The sequence below is a fragment of the Chelonia mydas genome, chromosome 9, assembly GCF_015237465.2.
Source record: "Chelonia mydas isolate rCheMyd1 chromosome 9, rCheMyd1.pri.v2, whole genome shotgun sequence".
Classification (NCBI taxonomy): Eukaryota; Metazoa; Chordata; order Testudines; family Cheloniidae; genus Chelonia; species Chelonia mydas.
The window spans coordinates 94977064-94991827 of record NC_057855.1 but is presented as its reverse complement, the minus strand read 5'-3'; the positions used below and the strand labels follow the sequence as shown (position 1 = coordinate 94991827).

General features: G+C 42.3%; 1 protein-coding gene across 6 annotated transcripts in view; it reads right to left on the bottom strand.

Moving 5' to 3' along the window:
* Window positions 1-14764, bottom strand: part of FGF13 (fibroblast growth factor 13) — a 336830-nt gene that overhangs the window by 204444 nt on the left and 117622 nt on the right. The window contains exon 1 of one of the 6 annotated variants that reach the window (XM_037909139.2): window positions 13448-13606. The exons of the other annotated variants lie outside the window; for them this stretch is intronic. The gene's annotated coding sequence lies outside the window, so the exon portion shown is untranslated. Of the gene's footprint in view, window positions 1-13447; window positions 13607-14764 lie in introns of those variants that run through there. 6 annotated transcript variants of the gene reach the window in all.

Below are 14764 nucleotides of genomic sequence, written 5' to 3'. Positions count from 1 at the left end.
TTGCTCATAACTGTGACATATTAATTTACTTCTATTTATTAAAGCTCTTCTAGCAACCACAATTTATTTTAAGGGTCTGATTTTTTAAATTTGTTTTTTGGTCAACATTCACTCAGGGAGGCAAGTTTATACAAATTCAAATCAGCCTGGAACACAACATGCCATCAAAGCATTGGCCAAATCCTTCCACCAATACAGCAGCTCAACAAAGCAGAGATGAAAATATATTGAAGAAACTGTCACCAGCTACTTATAAAAGCGTTTTGAAAATGTTCTTTTAATGCTCTCTTTGAAGTGGGAAGCACAGGTTTTCCATCATAAACTTGAAGCACCTGCAGTACACAAAATCTACCAGCTTAGACTTGTTAAATAATTCACCCCAGGCTGTAGCTGCAGTATGGTGGAAGAGGTGATAATGAATACGTCAGACCAGTTGATGTGCTGCACCTGTCTAGCATACCTCACGCTGCTGTAATACCTGCATGATATTACAAAAAGAGACAGACTTGAAACTTGGTAGAAAATGTATACAATTAAAATCCAAGCGGGACGTTGCTGGACATAGAAACAAACTTGGTTAGACAGCTTGTGCATGCACTCTCCTTCAGCGTTACCTTTGCCCTGCTTTTGTTAGCTGCAATTAATTCAGTAAGCAGGTACCAATGCTGTAACGATGTAAAGTATCCAGCTCTGTTTTGTTAATTAGATCAATAAGGTAATGTGCACCACAATAGACAATACCATGAAAAATCCCCTGTAAAACCCCTTGATTATATTTTATTATGCTTGGTAAGACGGGTCATGTCAGTTTGAAAACATCTGCTTGCTTCTAAGCACAGGTATACAGACCTACACTTCTGGCAAACTAAATATATTGTAATTCATTGCTTACAATGATTAGTCAAATAATTTGGGCTCTTTGATTCACACTGATCCTCAAGAAGTCAAACAGAGTTCAGGAATCCTGCTCTTAGAGACAAGTAGAGTGAAAAGGCCAGATATTGGTGACTATGGAAGTCTAGCCCCCTGAGTTTGTACTAAGTGGGTCACTTCGCTAAGAAGTTAAACTTCACACGGCTTGTAGTCCTTGTTTCAGATGAGTTGGATAGATTTTTTGGGGTGAGGAGAGTTCATTTATATGGACTGGTTGTTGTTGTTATTCATTATTTGTACGGCAGTAGCACTCCGTGGCCCTAAACAGACTCACAGCTCCAGCATCCTGGGTGCTGCACGGACACACATTGGAAGACCAAAAGAGTGGAATTGGTGTGAGAGGAGAATTTGCCCCAGTGTTTCTAGAGTGGGTTCAAATATTGGTCCTATCAATTCTGATGGTATCCCAGGATGCCATGGTGTCCTGGTAACTGCATTTTACAATATAACTCAACACATTTACCATAACTCCACCGCTATCTTACAGCGGACAGAGTCATTGAAACAGAACTAGTTCATTGAAACAAACTGAAAGAAAAAAATAAAATGAGTAAAAATCCTGACCAGAACAATAGCTTTTTATGTTTTATTGTATTTGTGTTTGCTACTATTAATCTTTGCTAATATTTATCATTAGTGTCTGTCAAGGTTCCTTCCCCACGCTGAACGCTAGGGTACAGATGCGGGGACCTGCATGAAAGACCCCCTAAGCTTATTCTTACCAGCTTAGGTTAAAAACTTCCGCAAGGTACAAACTTTGCCTTGTCCTTGAACCCTATGCTGCCACCACCAAGCATGTTAAACAAAGAACAGGGAAAGAGCCCACTTGGAGATGTCTTCCCCCAAAATATTCCCCCCAAGCCCTACACCCCCTTTCCTGGGGAAGGCTTGATAAAAATCCTCACCAATTGGTACAGGTGAACACAGACCCAAACCCTTGGATCTTAAGAACAATGAAAAAACAATCAGGTTATTAAAAGAAAAGAAAAGGTAAAAGAATCACCTCTGTAAAATCAGGATGGTAAATACCTTACAGGGTAATCCGATTCAAAACAGAGAATCCCTCTAGGCAAAAGCTTGAGTTACAAAAAGACACAAAAACAGGAATCTACATTCCATTCAGCACAGCCTATTTTACCAGCCATTAAACAAAAGGAAATCTAACGCATTTCTAGCTAGATTACTTACTAACTTTTTTACAGGAGTTCTGAGCTTCATTCCTGATCTGTTCCTGGCAAAAGCGTCACAGACAGACAGACAGACAGATCGACCCTTTGTTCCCCGCCACCCCGTCCAGCTTTAAAAGTATCTTGTCTCCTCTTTGGTCATTTTGGTCAGGTGCCAGCGAGGTTATCTTAGCTTCTTAACCCTTTACAGGTGAAAGGGTTTTTGCCTCTGGCCAGGAGGGATTTTATAGCACTGTTTACAGAAAGGTGTTAAATCTTCTCTTTATATTTATGACAGTGTCCAAAAAGAAATCTGTGTTTGCCTCATTAACAGCCCCTCCTGGATTTTGCCCAGCAGCCAGGGTCTTGCTAAATACAAAGAGACATACCTTGCCACACAAGCGTACAATCTAGAAAGAAACACCTTCTGTAGAACCCATCTGAGAAGCACCCAAGCAAGACTTAGCTTCGAAGTGCCAGCATTCCAACAGATCACCCATGCATCCTGTGCTTAAATGCTTTGCTGAACTAGGGGAACAAAGTATTTCTGATCCAGCCCATCCCTACTGCTTAGGTGACAACTGATGGTTATGAAAAGAAGAATTTGTCCATCTGAAAATGCACCATTTAGATCAATGCATTAAAATTCACACTCCCCTCCCCCGTTGCAGTTAAATGGATGAGCTTGCTAATGTAAAATGCAATCTGAATGAGATCTACTTTAGAATAACCAAGTTCCTACAGAGCCTCCTACTGTCCTATATTTCTGTTATTTGCGTGTCTAGCCCGTTTTACTCTGTTCCATCACTTAGCTTTTTTTCTCCTTCTAAATATAAAGTTTTTCTCCTATCTAAACAAATTCGGTATTGAGAAAATATTTATGCAGACTAACCTGTTTTCTGAAGATCTAAAATTTACACAGTACATAATATAATTGCATGCATTTGTTAAGACATACTTATTCTAATGATATTTATATTTTTACTATTTGCTTCATACTTTGCCTCATTGACTTGTACTGTGTAAAAAGCAGACAGGCTGGACTTGTAACATGGCTCCAATTTGTTGTTATATTCAAGATAAAATTTCCAAAAAACCATGTACCATCAGAACCAATAAATTTGAAGATCAGGCTGACCAGTACTAAAGAGTGTCTCTGTCGTTAAGTCATAGCATTGCCTTTTTTGAAATAGTATAATGCTTTAAACCATTTTTTGTATTTAAATATTTTGTTCTTTACAAAAAAGTTTCAGGGCAAAATGCAGGCTTTGGAAACCACTTTCACTAATAAGTAGAGAACATTATTAAAGAATAGATTTTGAAATCATTTCTAGTTCTTTTCACGCTTCACTGAGAAAGTGCCAAGAGGTAATGAAGACCCATTGCATAGTCCCACCTGCTGCTGAAAGAGCCAGCATTGGAAAGGATTTATTTATAGAACGCTGACTAAAGGTCAGCTGGCTGGGACCTTCAGTCATGCAATGTCAGCCACGTGTTAAGCCCCAATATGACTGCAAACAAGACATTTGACACACAGCAAACAGTTGAATTCCCTTCAAGACATTAGATATTTGCAAGCTCACCTTCAGTAAAAAGAACAACAAGCGTGCCCGGGAGGGAAAAAAGTGCACCCAATTACAATTCAAGGAGCAATAAAAAAAAATAAAAAAACCTGCTGCAGAACATAACTAGGGTCCCCTGGAATTCCGTAATACTTCCATTCTCATTTCTGTCGCAGGAATCAGAGAATGCTGCGGTGTGTTTTTAGCAAATGCTGTGGCATTACACGAGAGAGATTAGTGTCATCTGTAGAATATTGAAAAATGTAGAAGACATATCACACACGTCCCTGTATGGACCAAATTCTAGCAGATGCTAACAAACAACGTTCCGTACCGCCCCAAGCAGGCCCATTTGCTATACTGCAAAAGGAATATGCTCGTATTTTTTTGGCTAGGAGCAATCCTGTGAATTCCAAGTAAAGTAGGAGTAATCTCCACAGGGGGCTTGCATGGAAGTCATTCAACGCTATGGGAGCGTAAGTGTATTAACACTGCCAGATGAGGAGGACCCATAGTCTAGCATCTTTCCAGGTTTTCAGGGGAGCAAAGATGATGGCAGCAATCCTCCACTGTACAGCCCAACACTAGTACAGCCATGTTTGTTGCTTTGCTAGTGTGCACTACCACATATGGCCAGACTGAATTTAACTGCATATGTATGTGGAGCAGCACAAAAGGGAATTATCACAGGACAGCGCTGAGCCCACGAAGTTCAGTGTAGGCCACGCTCATTTAAAACTGATGGCGAGACATCCATGAGGAGCTATCAATGAGACAAGCTGAGATTGGCAGGAAAGAGAAAGGCCAGGAGTGGGGAAATACATTTGAGTCATTGGTGTAGAGATATTAGTGGAAGCTACAGTGAGCAGAGAAGATCACCCACAGCAAGAGCAGAGAGAGAGAGAGAGAGGTGGCAGTGAAGGTCAGAGCTTTATGGGACACTAAGGCAAATGGGAGTGGGACGAAGACACTGACAGAATGACCAGAGAAGTAGAAGGAAAACCAAGAGAGGATGCTTCTTACTTCACTATTTGTCCTCTTTTTCTTTGACTCTCATTCATTAGGCATAGTTTATAGTGTCTGATGCAGCTGAATGATCGGGGCGGGGGGGGGGGGGGAGAAACACCAGGAAAAAACTGGAAACAGAACTACCAGTGCAGACCACTGTCCTGCAGAGCATCTTGCTTTATGGGTCCTGACTTCCTTCCAGGCACAGTCTCACAGGCAAATTCACATGGGGGAAGTACAAGAATAAAACAAGACAATGCTAGGGTGCTAAAACCATGTCAGATACTGGTCTGAATGTGATCAGAGAGAGCAACCGGAAAACTTGTCAGAATTAACCATTAACTTCAGAATTAACTTCAACAACCCCTGCAAAGGTTTACTGAGTGGAAATTGGAGAGCTCAGGGAACAGTCACAGTGTACAGAGCCTTTCACCTCTAAAGAATGTCACTTTTTTAACTGTTAACCATCACTGCAAATCCTGTGTGCTGACAGCATTCTTGGGAGAGTCAGCATTCCATGGAATACTGGCACTTCAGAGGCGGCCTATCCGGAATACTCCCTAGTAAGACAATGAGTGCATTTTCCATTACATACATAGTTTACTACAAGTAAAATCCTACTTATCTCAGTACTATACTTAACATCTGATAGTCCTTTGGAGAGCTATGGGCCATGAATTGGGAGTGGGTGCTGTTCATCCTACTACCATCACCACAGACCATGAATTAATGTGTTCCCTCACGCCCCTTTATTTGTTTTCTCCAGAGCAGTGTTGCGTCATGCTGATGGGGCAGTGGAGAGGAAGCTTGCAAGAAGCGAGGGTTCTATTCTTGGCTCTAACACCCACTTCTTGCATGACTTTCTACAAATCCATTAACCTCTCCGAGCTTCAGCTTCTATAAAGTGAGGATGATAATACTTCCCTATCCCACTGGGATGTTGTCGGGGTTAGCTCATGTGTACTTGTAGGACACTTTGAGATTCTCAGATGGAAAGTGCTAGGGAACTGCTCAATACCATTAAACGAGATGTGATCAGTGGGGGCTTTTGAACTTGGCTGTAATGGGTAAAAAAGGAAAAGAGATTGTGTTTTCTACATGCTGCCTTTGGCTCCTGAGATTCCATTCTTTGTCTCAGACCCACAGATCGAGGGCCTCTGCTTTATATTTCAGTTCCATCAAGTTGCAAGAGGCATTTTAATGCCCACAGGCTCTACCTAGTAGATTTTGCACACACTGTTTTAAACTTGGGCAACCGTATGTAGAGATAAGATCACACTGGAGTATAGCCATAGAGGTAGTGGTGAGTGATCTTCAGGCCAACACAAAAGTTAAATAATGGTGGGGTACAGCAACATTATTCACATGTACTTATGTGCTCCCAGCAAGAGTAGCTAAGTATAGTATGAGTAGATCTGGATTTGCAGGTATTCAGAAATATATGGTACAATTAAGGCTTCTGTTAGTGTGGTAAAAATAACTCTAGAACTGACATAGTGGAGAACCAGATATCAATGGCTTTGTCAAATCTACTCAGTGTACACATAAGGAACAAGCCTTTTTTGATTGCCAGCAGTACAGACTCATCCTGGAATCTGAAAGAATCTACAACTGAACTTGATTAATACCCCAGTGGAAGGTGCATAAGCCGGAAGAGAATCCAGTTTGCCCTTCTGCACCATTGCAGACCCCACACAGCTGACAGAAGCTAACGTAATTTGAGTCAATAAAGACACCAGATCTGTTTCTGAAATAACATGGCCAAACAGACTGTCCCTTGTGCAGGAACATTTTGGAGGGGGAAAGGAACCAAGTAGTACACCACACCAAAAGGAACAGGGGAAGGTGGGGAAGGCAGGCAGGGAGCACGATCCGAGTACACTGAGAAGAGGCATAATCCTTCCTCAAGTTTCCCCTGCAGGTGGTGCAGCTCCATACTTCCCTCTGTCCACAGCTTCATACTGCCCTCTATGCCTTAAAAGGGCACATCTGCTGTATAAGATGATAACTTTTTACTTAGTAACCTCTCTCACCATACCTACACTTTACGTAAGTTGCTCACACTGTAGCATAGACAGCAAAGCCAATGAACTGTTATGAATAACTCAATCCTAAATAGTTTTAGTGGCATTGCAAAAAAAAAATCAATGCTTTCCGGGGCTCTTCCACTAGAAAGAGTGTAGTGGAAAGGGAAATAAAGCCAGAGAAAGACAGAGATCAGCCAGAGAAGCAAACATTTCTACTTTTTGTGTCACGGTTCTTGTAAGGGATGGCCATGAGTTCATGCTACATGAAAGGATGGAGTGAATAGCTTACTGGCCTTAACTTTCCTCTAAGTTTCTCCAGACTACAACAATTGATGTGCCACAGTGTTTGGCCCCATTATTCAGAATGGGTCTTCAGATGGCAGTTTCATAGGATGTCGGACAGCAATTTCTTCCAGAGTTTAGTTCATAGACATAAAAACATTCAGTCTCATCAAAATGGACCAGTCCTCTCCATCTTCAATACAGACACTGACCTTCTTGCCTCCACTTTTATGACAAGTAACAAATGAAGTAATAAAGTGAAGACAAAACATTCATTTCAGGTAGGTCTGCATCAGACCAATGGAAAATCAGATGCATTGTGTACAACATACAGTTCCTGTGGGAAGAAGCTATCAATACGAGCAAACCCTGCGATCTCTTACATACCATTATAAATCTATAGAGGATTTCATCTTGAACGTAGTCACATAAAACTTAAAAACTAGTCTTATTTTTCCCCCAATAAGCCATTAAAATGGACAGTGACAAAATAGGGTCAGAGGGCTTAGCCTGCACACTACTCAGGAAAGAACTCCAGCTGAAGTCCACAAGAATGCCAGCATGAACAAGGATTACTCAAGGGAGTAAAGTTTTGCAGGTCTGGGAAACAGAGAGATTAGGCATAGAGTATATCAGAGCTGAATGCAGTGTAACTACAGCCCAATATTCATAAATAGAATAAAATACTGTAGCAGTGAGGCCAAGAGTTTAGGATTGCTCATTTATATGAATGATGAGAGCATCCAGTTACCCTATAAAGGATCAAATTAAAAAAAAAAGTTTGGAATGTTTGTAAACCCCTGTGCTTCTGGATATAAGCCGACCACTAACCAGCGGAAGTTAGGAGGAAACTTTTGCTATGGGCAGGTAAATTTTAGAGCTGGTCACGAATTTTTCTCACCTTTTTTTTTTGGGGGGGGGGGGGGTGGGTCAGAAAATGCCAATGTGCTAAGACAGAAGCTCATCACAGGAAAGGGTCCATTTTGACAAACCTTGGGAGAGTTCCTCAGGGCCAGGATGGAATTTCTGGACAAAAAGACAGAACCTCCCCAGATTAGCCGAAAGCCCAGCGGCTAGGGCACTCGCCCTGGGAAGTGGGAGACCCAGGTTCAAACTGCTGCTCTGAACCAGGAAAAGCAGAGACTTGAACTCTAAACGCCATGCTTATTGGCCATTCTGGGGAGGGTCTGTACCCCCAGCCATGGAAAATGTAGGCAGATCTTGGTTTTGTCCCAACTGGAAAATTTTTCAAATCTCAAAAAATGTTGCAGCACAGAAAAATCATTTCCCACCCAGCTCCACCTTGTGTAACTGCCCGAAAGTGGCTTTCCCGCATATTCCTCTGAAACAGATGTTACTGGCCGGCGTCAGAGACAGGCTACTGGACTAGCTGGCCCACTGGTCTTTTCTGAGATAGCAATTACTACATATTTAACAAACCAATTCAATCACAATATGGACTGCTGTACCACTTACATCTATGCTCTCAATCCAAAGATAGCATCTGTTTTCCTTGCATGTGTGTTCCTTGTCCTCAAACTATTGAACTTCTGGTCTCGAGTTAGAGGGCACAGCATTCAACACAATTATATGATGTTTAGTGATCAGATGGCCTCTGTAATCAGTTTTCTTTTTCCAGCTGATGTTCTCCATCAATTAGTACATGTGGATCTGACCCAACCACCACAATTAAGATTAAAGGACTGTTTCCTCCTCTTTATCCTTTCTGAGCACTTCAAAGCTTTACAACAAAAATTTTGTGTCAAGAACAATGAACAAGAGCAGAACATTGCGGATGCTGCAAACCAAGGAAAATACATTGTGACAGAGTTAACTGAAGCATGATCGTACAGGCTATCGGACAAATCTGAATCACTTGAACAGGGGTTTTTCTTTCATTTATAATTAACCACTTGGCTGTCACATCATAGTTTCTAGGATCTCCGGTTGTGAAAGTTTACACTGCAATTTGGGTAGAAGGCTGTGCATTAGAGAAGGGGAAAAAGAGGAAGGGAAAATAAATATATACACAAGAGAAATTAAGTCAATGTAGAGCTTGAAAAAGCAGCCAAAATGACTGAACTGGGAGGAGACATCTCTTCAACAGAACACTCACAGCAGAGTTAGCGGCAGTTCACACATTGCCCCAACAATGTGCTTTAACCTTGTTCCAGAGGAGCAACATCTCGGAGTGAAAAGGCAGACTGATCTCCGGGCCTATTCAGTTTGGCTTCTTCTCAGATAATTGACAGAGGTAGCAAAGACGGAGACAACTGTCTGGTATAAGCTGGCAACAGACCAACGATCATTAAAGCCACATAGAGGTCAGATGATAATGGATGTTGGTCAGTACTGACCTGGGTTGGATTTCAATGGCAGTCGTCACAGAGGTGAAAGGCTCTGAATGACATGACCAATCCCCAGAATGGAAACCTGAACAAGTGAAGTTCAGAGGTTTTGTTTAAATAGTTGAATGAACATAGTTTAAACTTCTTTAAACAGACACTTCTTTCAGCCACCAGTTCTTTCAGCCAATATCTTCTCCTAAACTGGCTTTCAGATATTCCTCTTAGAGGAAGTAATTTCACAAGGAATTGTTGAAAATTGGGGGCATGGCTGAATGATGTAATATCTTTAAAATGATAAAAAAACCCAACCCCCCTCCCCGAACCTATCATCCTTGCAATATGTTAACTTTGTCCCTCTATGCACAAGATTTTTAGGAATTTAACAAGTACTTTCCTTTCCCAGAGATTCCTTTAAGAGGATGTCAGTCTAAATCTAGCTTCTGCAAAGTCTGATGCAGCATAAATGGATACTTTTAATGGTTTATTTAGTCCTGTACAATCAGATTTTTGCTTAAATAGGCCCCCGTCTCCCGAGGCTCATGTACTCTTGAAAGAATACTTCAGAATTATTGTATTTATGGATCAGAATGGAGTTAAAAAAAAAAGTTGCACGGAAGCTGTTAATCTACACAGATGACGGTGGAAGGCAGGCAGTCGTTCTCAGCTTCAGAGACCTGGAGATGCACTTCACCAGCAGGGCTGGGAAGAGCTCTAGATCACAAAATAATTGTAGAGCAGCATCCTACCGTTGCATAGGGATGGTGCATCATCACAGCCCAACAGACACAGACCTCACAACATGATGTCAGTTGGCCATTCCCGTCTCTACAGCTCTGCTGTGCACACTCTCCGCTTTGGCAGCTGGGGGCTCAGAAGGCATGCACACCACTCTAGCAGGAGGGTGGCAGGATAGCAAGACCCCTTGATCCACACAGTTCCCCAACACCCCGCCGAGTTATGAGCACTGGAGATTGCATCTGGGATTTAACATAGAGGGCAAAAGCACAGCAATTACTAAATTACTCGGCATCTGCAGACCAGCGGGCCACCTATTAGCCAGCTAAGTTAGTTATTGTGGAGTAGATCATCATGCAGATTTCCCCTCAGCCTGTCTGTCTGGCAAGAAAACCATGCTCCCTTGTCTGCGTATAACTTCGACAGCTTGTTACAGATACAGGATCCAACCCAGCAAGGTGCCAAGTGCTCTCACCGCCCATTCACTCCCACCAAGTCAACGGGAGTTGAACATGTCCAGTCACTACCCAAAGATGCTCAGGAAACTTGCAAGCTTCACCTTATGAGTCCTGAAGGATCAAAGATATGAAAAACCATGACCTTACCAGCAGATTATACTCCATCCTCTCACAAGCTCTTTTTATTCTTCATTAATCTCCACTCTACAAATAGCATTTTATTCAGGCTGTCTGCAAGTGAAATCTAACAACTCTTTAATCAACATTGCATCTACAATTCTCTCATTCTACATTAATCTTTCCTCCTCTTATTTAATACACCAAATGAAAAGCTTGTCAGGTATCATGCAGTGTCCAGCAGTCAAGCTAAGAGTCTGATAAACATTCAAAAAATAATACAGCCAGACACAAGCACAGTTCAGAACAATTAAAAAATCCAGAATGGTTACATCTTGGCTATTGCCCCCATCCCCCATCATAATTATTTATTTAGCACTAACAAATTATTAATACACATATTTAATTCACAGGTTTTCAAGTCTAATTAAAAAGGTGATGGAAGTCTGAGTGATGGTTGCTAAGGCTGCGGTGATGCTTTGGTGGTCCAGCAGTAAGCGGTCTCTGGCTTTCATGCAGTGAGTGGGCGTAAGCTTTTTGGCATGTATTCATTACTAAAACTGATGGGACAGAAAATGATGTTGATAATCAAACACTGGCTCGCTCATTAGAAGTGTTACAAACAATGAGAGGCCTGCATTATACAGAAATCTCAGATTCACTTCTGATGAGAGAAATCAGCACATGAACTGTACAGGAGCGAATTTAAGTAACTGCCTTCCAGTGACGGAAAACCTGGTTACTGACATGATATGCAGCAGGGATGTGTTCACGCACAGCAAAGAGAATAAAAGTGTGCATAAAAATAAAATAACCATGATGCATACTGTCTTTCATTCCAAAAAGCTAAATGAAGTATTAGCCTTTCCTTTCTCATCAATGAATCATAGAATATCAGGGTTGGAAGGGACCTCATCTAGTCCAACCTCCTGCTCAAAGCAGGACCAATCCCCAGTTTTTGCCCCAGATCCCTAAATGGCCCCCTCAAGGATTGAACTCACAACCCTGGGTTTAGCAGGCCAATGCTCAAACCACTGAGCTATCCCTCTGCCCCCCCCCCCCCCCGCATCCATTTAAATCAATGAAGTTTTGCTATCAATTTCAATGCAGGAGGATCAGACGCTACACAACTGGAAGCCAGCCATCTCTAGGATGAGCAGGTGGATATAAACATGCACAGTAGTTCTTAACCAGGGGCCCAGGGCCCCCTGGCGGGGCCACAAGCAGGTTTCAGGGAGGCTGCCAAGCAAGGCCAGCATTAGACTCGCTGGGGCCCAGGGTAGAAAGCCAAAGCCCCACTGCATGGCGCTGAAGCCCAGGGCCCTGAGCCCCACCACCCGGGGCTGGAACCAAACCCTGAGCAATGTAGCTTCATGGGAACCCCTGTGGCATGGGGCCCCAGGCAATTGTCCTGCTTGCTACCTCCTATCGCCGGCCCTGGCTTTTATATGCAGAAAACCAGTTATTGTGGCACAGCTGGGCCTTGACTTTTTATAGTCTGTTGGGGGGGCCTTAGAAAGAAAAAGGTTGTGAACCCCTAAACTAGCACACAACTGCACTGCACAACAGAGCTGGGAGGGGGAGCTAACCACTCAAGAGAAAATCCCTACGCCTAAATATGCAACGTGATTTTTATTATCCATGCAGCGTATCGACATGCAGTGATCCCTATCAAAGGCTCCAGTTGTTAAAAGGTAGAGGTCTGTGGGGGCTCTCTGTAAAGCTTATGAATGCTTTTGTGGTTTGGTACATGTGAAAACTAATCATGATCCTGCAGACCCTTCTCAGTCACGCTGCACAGGGGGCTTTCATAAATCACATGGCGTGCACGGACCATGCATGCTCCCCATGTGACTGGTAAGTGGTATAAAGGTGGATCGACACTTTTGAAAAATTACAAGGTTCTCGCCCCTAAATGAAGGACATCCCCCAATGCCCCCCCCCAAAATTGACTGTTGATGGTGATCCAGGATTAGATTCTAATTTCCTGCCGCGTGGTCCTGGTCAACAGGTATCTTGAAAAAAATCAGTTTCACTCTGTATTATGGAAGCGGGTTTTAGAGGCATCCGGTTCCATATGCTGCGCACCTGAGATTAGCTTCTGGACCCAGTCAGGCTACTGCGTGATCCCTGGGTACGGAAATGGCTCGACCATTTCCATACTTGTCAATCACTAGTTAAAAAGGGTTCTTATGACTACTAAAGCCAACCGTATGGGCTCAAAATTAGCACTGATCATATAATGAAGTCCATTTGACACACACACCACTAGAACTATGAAAGTCTGTCTTGCAGATTTGCTCTTCCATTTTCACCATGGATAATTTTTAGGATGCTTTCTATCAGATTCCCCCCTCCCGAGCTGTAAAGCAATCCATTACAGAAAAGTAAACTATCTGGGGAACTCAGTGTACAATGTTTATGAAAGCTTATGCTCAAATAAATTTGTTAGTCTCTAAGGTGCCACAAGTCCTCCTTTTCTTTTTGCGAATACAGACGAACACAGCTGCTACTCTGAAACAACTCAAAATAATGACAATGTGGCTTTTGTTTCTCCAGATGTTTTCTCCCCCTCCTCCCCAAAAATTCCCCCAGTACCGTAACAGTAGTTCATTGCCTAGACCTGTTTTATCAAAAATTCTAATTTAATTCCCTCTTCTTTTGCAGGCTCATGAAATACTCAATATTGTATTCAGCACTTGTCATATACCAGAAAGGTCTGCAGCTTCAAAACAACCCCTTCTAGTCAGACACAGTTACTGCATAACTACTCTTGCACCCAGATTTTTATTAGCGTAGTAAGCTCCTTACCTGCCCCAACACCACTTGCAGAATCAGAGCTTCCAAGGCAGGAGGTCTATTAAAAGCAAGGGAAGACTTGCCATGCCCGTAGTCACTAAGTAGCGGGTACAGCAGCAACTACCAGTTTCACTGCAGCTGTTGATAAGTCAGATTTCTCGACAGCGACAAAGTGCATTCTAACACTGGGACTGAGAAAGTAGTGATAGCAGACTTTGCTATCCAATGGCCTTGAGCCAGGTGGCTTGTGCGCATTATTGCTCTGCCAGTGAAGATTTCCACAGCTTACCATCCTATCTGGGAGGCTTACAGGAAGAAAAATATTTTGCAGAGGGTAAATGGAAAAGCACTTTTGAGACGACAAAATTAATATTTGCATTTTGGTTGTATTCAAAGAAATAATGTTGTGACAACTAGCTTCTCAATAACAGTACAGCAGCTAATTTAGCAACAGCGTACTTAGAAAGAGAGAAATGAATAGGAATTTTAATAAACTGCAGGCAAACGTTTGCTACATTTCCAGACCCTGGCATTTTTAGAATTAGCACATTTTCCACCTAGCGTGCTTCTGTAGTCAGTGTAAAGCTTACACTGCAGGGTATTCATAATATTTTAAACTACTTCACAATTTTTCCTCATATGATTAACATAGGTTACAAGCAAATTCACTGAATCAAAAGCGCTCAGCATTCCTTTGCCGTGATAAAAATCATTGGATTTCTAACCACTATAGTGTCTGCTATTTTCTAACTGCTCAGGAGAAAATATATTTGCACACAGCTTAGCATGACGAAGTCATACAGCTCACGTTTTCTTCTTAAATACAAATTTAATTAAGGTTTTTTCAAGTGCCCAACTGGAAATAGACCAGTTATCACTGTGACATGCACCAGCACTGGAACTGCAGAAAACAACAGAAATACAAACCATCGTCCCACTCCAAACAGGGCACAGGAATCCCTCTAGAGTCAAAACTGAAGGCAGGGTGACAGCAAGAGACCATTCATTTACCACTGATAAAACATTAAAATACATTCCCTTTCCCCCACTCCTCAACTTTACTGTGCTGCATTCAAGTCTCAGCATAGGTGTCCCATTTCTATTGCCTGCTGGTGAGAGCCACAAATGAACTCGCCTGAAGACTGTTTTTCCTACAGCAATGCTAAAGTCACAAGCAGGCCAATTCAGGAAAACTCAGAATGCAATCACAATATTTGGCTTCTAACGGAATGTCTTTGGCTTTTTTCTTGGCTATCATAGTCCATTGACTTGCCATACATCTCAGTCGGCTCCAAAGAGCAAACACGTCAATGTTGAGACACTGAACAT